At 33.7% G+C, this 8,116-nt stretch overlaps 1 long non-coding RNA gene across 1 annotated transcript in view; it reads left to right on the top strand.

The window, feature by feature from the left end:
- The window catches only part of LOC135208984 (uncharacterized), a 1,046-nt gene extending 341 nt beyond the window's left edge, over nucleotides 1-705 (top strand). Inside the window, exons 3-4 of the long non-coding RNA XR_010313272.1 lie at nucleotides 80-163; nucleotides 288-705. This is a non-coding gene — a long non-coding RNA (uncharacterized LOC135208984). The remainder of the gene's footprint in view (nucleotides 1-79; nucleotides 164-287) is intronic.
- Nucleotides 706-8,116: the final 7,411 nt, after the last annotated feature.

An 8,116-nucleotide genomic window follows, 5' to 3' on the forward strand; every position in this document is an offset into this window, starting at 1 on the left:
TTGCTTTATTATGGTACATATATATTCACTTTGTCTTCAGTGAAAAAGTGTTAGACTAATAGTTATATCATGGCTATAGGGTTCATCTATCAACTGACCAGGGAAAATTCCAAAGAAGATTGTGGAAATATTGAATTAAGTGAAAATGTTCAATCAGATATTGGTAAGAAAAATTTGTTTAGTAGTGTTTTTGTATATATTTATGCATAAAATACTTATGATTTTACCAGCCAAATGATAAAGTATAATATGGCATTTGTTTCATTTCATATTATTTGCGTTTCCAGAATTTACTGATGGTTATCCAAAGGATACTGGCAGATAGTGAAGTGTACAGTAATGCCACAGTAACAAGCATTATGGATAATATTAGTTGCATTGCTACAAGTGTTAGTCCTACTACAAATATTATGACTGCTAGACCTACATTTGCTACTAATACTGCTACTACTACTACCCCCCCCCCTCTACTGCTGCTACTACTACAACTACTACTAATGGTGATGTTGATTGTAGCATTCTCAATGGAAATGATAATTTACAAAAACCTGAAATACAGTATGAGACCATACAATTAGGGTTACATGCAGAAGGAGAACTAACATTCACAACCATGAAATCAAATGGTAAGAGGATACCATGAATCAATTTTTTTAAGAGAGCAAAACAAAATATTTTTCCCCAATAAATGGTCAGTTCTGAAATATAATTAAATTAAATAAGAAATTTTAAAAAGGTAAATTTTTTAAAATATATATAATATAATTAGAATATTTATATATATATATATATATATATATATATTATATTATATATTATTAAAAAATTTTAATAGTTATTCTTATGTTTGCACTTTGTATTTAATTCTTGAAGAAAACCTTTTTTAGTATTATATTTTCTCATTTTTATAATTATATTAGAGTTTATTTGCATGTAATTCATCATGCAATTTTGGTTTGCTTGTATGTTATTTTTTGGGGTTTACAATTTTTATATGTTGTTTTTTTCTAATTTATGTATAATTTATTAAAGTTTATTTGCATGTGATTTATCTTGCATTTCTATTTCCAACCCCCTTTTGATTATTTTTGTGTGATACAATTTAGTGAGTTATTTTGTTCCTTTTGTTTGTATATTTATACATTTATTAGTTTATATTACTAAAGAGTATATATGAGTGCATCATGCATTTCCGTTTCAATAAAAAAAAAATTACAATTGTGTTTTATATACACCTAATATCTCTCTTGTACAGTGGCCTACAAACTGTAATTAATGTATGCCTGCACATATCCACTTGTGGCTAAGTTTAACAAATCAAATATACAGTATGTTTTACTTTTTTCGAACATGATATTGTATAGAACATCTAAAAATTAGTGTAATATACAATACTTAAATTTGCAAGAGAATTTACTAAATCATAAGAGATATTGTTATTAAGTTTCTGAAAAATACACTGAGAAACATAAGGATATGTATTCTTAATCTATGTATGTACCTATTTGTAAATTTGCAATTTAGTTTTCTAAGATTTAAGAATGTCATAAATATAAGAATAAAATATACTGACGTAGTAACTACAAATTATGAACAAATTTTTCGCAAAATTTACAATCGAATTCCATCCTATATTCCCGTAAGCATTACCGCTCTGAATGTTTAACCGTTCACTCAATAGATGGAGCCATTCGTTTCGCATGGGAGTATCTGGCATCTTTTTCTCGCACATTCATTTGAGTGATATTAGGCTCAGCCTTCCTATCTTCCTTCAGTATATAGTCTTTGCTCCACCCCACCGCAACTTCCTCCTGACAATACTTACTAGTGTATTTCACAGTAATTTTCACTTCACTCATCAACCGAGCAAGATGGCGAAAACAGTCCCTGTCACCTCCTGCTCCTCCGGGCCCATTACCAACTAGACTCTGCCCCGTACTTGTGTTAACTGTTTCCTTAGTTATAAGGACTTTTCAGTCAATTACTTAGGGCAGTACGAAAGGTTGGTAATGTACTGTCAAGATCACAGCCTTTTGAGAAAACAGGCCTTTTGCCCTCATTGTGGCAACGAGTGTAGGCTTAACCTACAAAGGAAGGTGTTTAGGTAACATTTAAGGTAAGGTTCCTAATCTTTATGTACTTCATTTAGGTATATCAATTGTGTTTTGGTGTTCCAAAGGTTTAGTGCTTTTGATGTCTGTGATATTTATTAGGAATTGTGATTTCTCACCATATCCCAGCGTGGCTTAACAACTCGTACCTGTGCCTTCCTCTCCCAGTACACCACCCTACCCCCTACCAGAATTCAAATATGGCGGATTGTTTAAGTTTCTTGGCCCCAAACCAAAACTTCGAAGATTGTTCAGTTGAAGTAGACTATGGCAGCTGACGTTTACCTATGTTATTTTACTTTACAAGAGTTTAAGGTAATATTTTGCCGGTCGACTGTAACTAATGTGTTATTTACCTTTGAACTCTATACGTCGATACATCACACCCCTTGTGCCGTCACGTAGTCTTCAAAGGTAAATTATGGTTTAATTACAGTCGACCGAATAAATATTACTTCAAATTCTTGTTCAGGAGGTAAAATAACATAGGAAAACGTCTACTGCCAAAGTCTAATTTACTGCATAGACTTACATAGAGTAAAATACAGGGTGGAAAAAAAAAGGCCTGTTCGAGCAAAATGGTCGCAAACTGTAGGGTAGAGTTCAAAGGTAAATTGTATGTCAATTACAGCTGGGGCGAAAGAATATTACTTCAATTTCTTGTTCAGGAGGTAAAATTCTATGGAAAAACGTCAACTGCCATAGTCTGGCTTGCAGCGTAATACTGGCTTAGATCTACCCCGGCCTCTTCCATAGTCTGACCACCTTTCCGAAAATCGGAAATTATGGCATTAATTTGCCATAATCGGAAATTATGGCATTAATTTTAAAGTACTTTTTCAGGATGGTGGTTGTGCTACGGTAGAGGCCTGGTGGCCATTCGGTATTTTACCCTATACGCTGACTTCGACGAGAAGGAAGGTTCTTCATATAGAAATCCCACTGGAAACACGCTCAATTTCTAAAGTACCCACGAGGCCTAAGGGAAACAACCGACTGGGCTAGCGGATCCATTTTCCACCGCGTGTGAAGCCACCCTCTGAAAAAGTACTTTAACACCTCCTGACACTGGAGATGGGCATCAGTCACGAGTTGTTGGTGGTGAGAGCAACACCTCGAGACCTCTACTCTCCTTTCGAAGCAAGTATTTTCTCCCAAGTTTGAAATTAAGGTTATATTTTAAGATTAAACAGTTTATTGAAAGTCTGGCTCTACGCAGTGCACACATACCTCCATGACGCTTTCGAAATGTTTACTTACAACTCTGAATATTTAGAAGAGTGACGCCATCTCGATGTTTGCGGAATCGCTTGTGTCAATAAACTTGCCATTCCATGTGCTAAATCCGCACACCACTTGTACCCATAGACGCTGGGGCACTTTCTTCACAAAAATCGTAAACAATGACTTCTACCCATGACTTATCCAAGGAAATTACGATTTTTGATAGAAGAAGAAGAAGCATGCATTAGATAATCATTTAAATAAATAGTTGAACGGCAGTATAAGGTCATGAATTGCATATATTTTTTACATATGATTATTAATTTTAAAATATTCATTGTTGGAAAAGTAACTAGATTCCAGATTCAAAAATAAAGTTTTGCTTGTGAACACTACCTACGGCGTTCTTTGCACTCTTCTATAGTTTAATCAGTGTTGCCAATTGGTATGTGTTTACCCTCCAAACTGGGTTTAAGACTTACACAAAACCAGGGAAATAAGGGAAATTAGCATATCTGTTTGTAGTATATATACATATTAGAGCAATTTTATCATTATTGCATTACTGTGAAAACTAGAATTCATGGAAACAGTTTGTAAATGCATCCGCGTATGTGTGAAGCTCCACTAGATTGGTAACGATGAGTCCTTTTGCCATCTGCTCGTATCTACTTTAGAAATATCAGTAATTTTTCGGGGTTAATTTGGTTGCAAAAAAGGGTTAATAGACATGAATTAATTAAAGATTTTGAAGTAACAAAGTAAAGTTAAACTAAATACTAAGTAAAATAAACATTTAAAGGAATAAAGCTTTGCACCTCATAAACTGTGTACTCGTGTGTTGCCCGCAATGTGTTTGTGGAGTGAGCGTTTGGGAACCAAGAACCGCAACGTAGTTCAAGTGCAATTTGGGGTGAATTAAGACCAAAACATGTATAATTACAATCAAATAAGCACTGTGGAGTTTCAGTTGTGATGGCAGTAAGGATAAAACCACCGATTACATGGAAAAAATGAATTTCTGTTCAAACTATGACCCAGGGAATAAGTTTCATACTTTAACTAATATAGGCAACAAAATGTTATATTACGCTGATTACAACTGCAATCTTGAGTAAGATCAATAAACGTTACATATATACACTAATATTGTTCAAATGAGTGCTGGGAAGGCTGGGAAAGATGATGGCTCCGCTGTGCTTACGAACGGCACCTCACGCGAGTGCCGCCATATTGGATTTCAAAACTGCCTTTAAAATATATTTTACGAAGACCTCACATACTTATTTTTAGTTCGTATGGCGCTTTCATATAGCACATTATGTTGATGAAACTTCAATCTTTTGAATGGTATGCTTAAAGATGTAATTGTATTCTTGTTTCACCAATTAGATATCGAGTGAATAAGGCTGATCCACGCGATGACGATGGATCCACTGCGGTGTTTCCCCCTATACCGAGGTAAGCCTGGGCTAACTGCATCACAAAAATCTTTCAAATCTACTATAATGGATATTGTCTAGTGTGTACTCTCCCAATTTCCACATGCCCCATCGCCTAAGTTACTTAGTAACTCAGTAATTATTACTTTTTACCTTCCAAGACACAATGAACTTCATAAATATCACACTTCAAAAAGGCGAACTGCCAAGTGTCAATTTGTCAAATGTAACTTTTAAACAGTGTTGCCAGTACGAAAAAATTTCAGAGATATCCCAAAGGATGGCAAAAAATTCCAATAACGTATCCATTGCTTCTTAAAAGTGCCCAGAATGTATTCATTATTTTAATTCAACAAAACTCTGACATTTATGCTACTAATATTATATTTTTTACAATTACATATAACTCGAAGAAACTTCATCATTAGTCTGGCAATGATGAACATTTCTTCGACTTCCCTCAGCCTAAATTCTGGTTCATTTTTGGAACACATCTTTTTTGTGTCAAGTTTTATTAAATGAATGATTACACTAAGTGGCGAAAGGCTTCTCAATAGTTTACCACAATGTAAATGTAATAATGAACACAAACAACGTTAACACTGAATTTAATTTAAACAGTTTCCTAAACTTTCCAGATTAAGCTTTACTTAGCTTTAGTGCATCAAGAGTGACTATATTGGTGTGTTTACGAAGTTTACTGGTTATAATAATCACACAGCAACCTTATAGTTCAAATGAAAGTTCTTTAAAATGTCTAATACATAATAATAAATACAACTGATGATGTAGGAAAAGTAACTTAACCCTTAAACGCCGAAGCGGTAAAAAAAAAAATGTCTCCCGTGTGCCGGAGACGTTTCAGAGTGAGCGCGGGAGCGGAAAAAATATTTTTTTCAAAAAATCATAGCGCGCTTAGTTTTGAAGATTAAGAGTTCATTTTTGGCTCCTTTTTTTGTCATTGCCTGAAGTTTAGTATGCAACCATCAGAAATGAAAAAAATTATCATTATCATATATAAATAATGCGATATATGATAGCGCAAAAACGAAATTTCATATATAATTGTATTCAAATCGCGCTGTGCGCAAAATGGTTGAAGGTAACAAGTTACTTTTTTTTTCGTTGTAATGTACACTAAATTGCAATCTTTTTGGTATATAACAAATTGTAAAACGATAAAAGCAACACAGAGAAAATATTATCACAAAATAATACATGAATTCGTAACGCGCAGATGTAAACACATATTTTTTTTCAAAAATTCACCATAAATCTAAATATTGTCCTAGAGACTTCCAATTTCTTTCAAAATGAAGACAAATGATTGAATATTACTATACTGTAAGAATATTAGCTTACAAATGCAGTTTTCGACCATATCTGACGAGTTAAATTGACCGAATGTCGAATTTTTTTAATATATTTTTTTATATGCAATTATTTCGGAAATAAGAAAAGCTACAACTTTCAAATATTTTTCGTTTTATTCTACATGAAATTGCGCACATTTTCATATATAAAACTCTATGAAATGCCTAATATGAAACTGAGCAAATATTCCGAGAATGGGACTTACGCATTTCGGAGATTTGTGGCAGAGAATCCGCGCGCGGAGGGAAGGAAAGTTTTTTTTAAAAATTCACCACAAATTTAAATATTGTGCTAGAGACTTCAAATTTGCTTCACGATGAAGATAAATGACTGAATATTACTAGACTGTAAGAGTCTTATCTTACAATTGCGTTTTTCGACCATTTCGGTAGAGTCAAATTTGACCGAACGTGGTTTTTTTTCTATTTATCGTGATTTATATGCAAATGTTTCGAAAATGAGAAAAGCTACAACCTTCAACTATTTTTTGTTGTATTATACATGAAATTGCGCACATTTTCATATATAAAACGTTATGTAACGGCTAATTTAAAATGGTGCAAACATTACCACAATCGCACGTATGATTTTTTCGGAAGAGTTACCGCGCGGACGTAAAGAAAATGTTATTTTTTTCATAAATTCACCATAAATCGAAATATTTTGCTAGAGACTTCCAATTTGTTGCAAAATGAAGGTAAATGCTTGAATATTATTAGAATATAAGCGTTTTAGCTTACAATTGCGTTTTTCGACCATTTCGGTAGAGTCAAAATTGACCGAAGGTTGAAAATTTGTCACTTATCATTTTTTATATGAAAATATTTCAAAATTGATAAAAGCTACAACCATGGGTTGTTTTTAGTTGTATTGTGCATGAAGTTGCGCACATTTTCATATATAAAACTTTATGTAACGGCTAATTTAAAATGGTGCAAACATTACCACAATCGCATGTATGATTATTTTCGGAAGAGTTACCGCGCGGACGTAAGGAAAAAGTTTTTTCATAAATTCACCATAAATCGAAATATTGTGCTAGAGACTTCCAATTAGTTGCAAAATTAAGTTAAATGATTGAATATTACTAAAATATAAGAGTTTTAGCTTACAATTGCGTTTTTAGACCATTTCGGTAGAGTCAAAGTTGACCGAAGGTTGAAATTTTGGCACTTATCGTTATTTATATGAAAATATCTCAAAACTGATAAAAGCTACAATCATGAGTATTTTTTTGTTGCATTCTACATAAAAATGCGCACATTTTCATATATAATAGTCCATGTAACGGCTAATTTAAAATGGTAAAAAAATTATGTCAAAGTGACGAAATAATTTCCGAGATGTGTCACAGATACTTTTTAGTGCGGCAAGAAAGAAATTCGCGCTTGCGCGCCTGCGTAACGATTGTAAACAAAACACCTTGATCCGTGAACTCCCAGCATCCCCCAAGGCGCGTGATTCAAGAGTTTTCGGCTGGTAGGCCTAAAAGTATTTTTCCGCGAATTTTTAAAAAAACTTTTGTATGTCGACGTAAAATACGTCCAGTCGGCACCCGAGAGACAAAAAATGTCGACGTAAAATACGTCCAGTCGGCGTTTAAGGGTTAAAATGACAAAATGAGACTACCTTTACATTACACAATAATTTAAATTGTTACCCTCTTTCCAAAGTTTCTGCAATTATGATTATGATAACGAGAAATGGTGAAAAAATATTTTGACATAAATATTAAGCTACTTGAGAGCAGCCTGAGCCGAGTAAATCATAGAATCGCTAGGCTCACATCCACCCTATCCAAAGCAGTGAAGATACCCTCCATTTCCTGTGTCTAATAAACCATTCAGTGACTGTAATTAGTTTGTTCGTAATATCAGTCTTTATTAATTTGAATATGGGACGAAATTCTCCCCACTGCAGTGGAGAGAGGAGTAGTATACGGCAGGACTAGCAAATCCAACAGAA

This window comes from Macrobrachium nipponense, chromosome 37 (assembly GCF_015104395.2).
Source record: "Macrobrachium nipponense isolate FS-2020 chromosome 37, ASM1510439v2, whole genome shotgun sequence".
Taxonomy (NCBI): Eukaryota; Metazoa; Arthropoda; class Malacostraca; order Decapoda; family Palaemonidae; genus Macrobrachium; species Macrobrachium nipponense.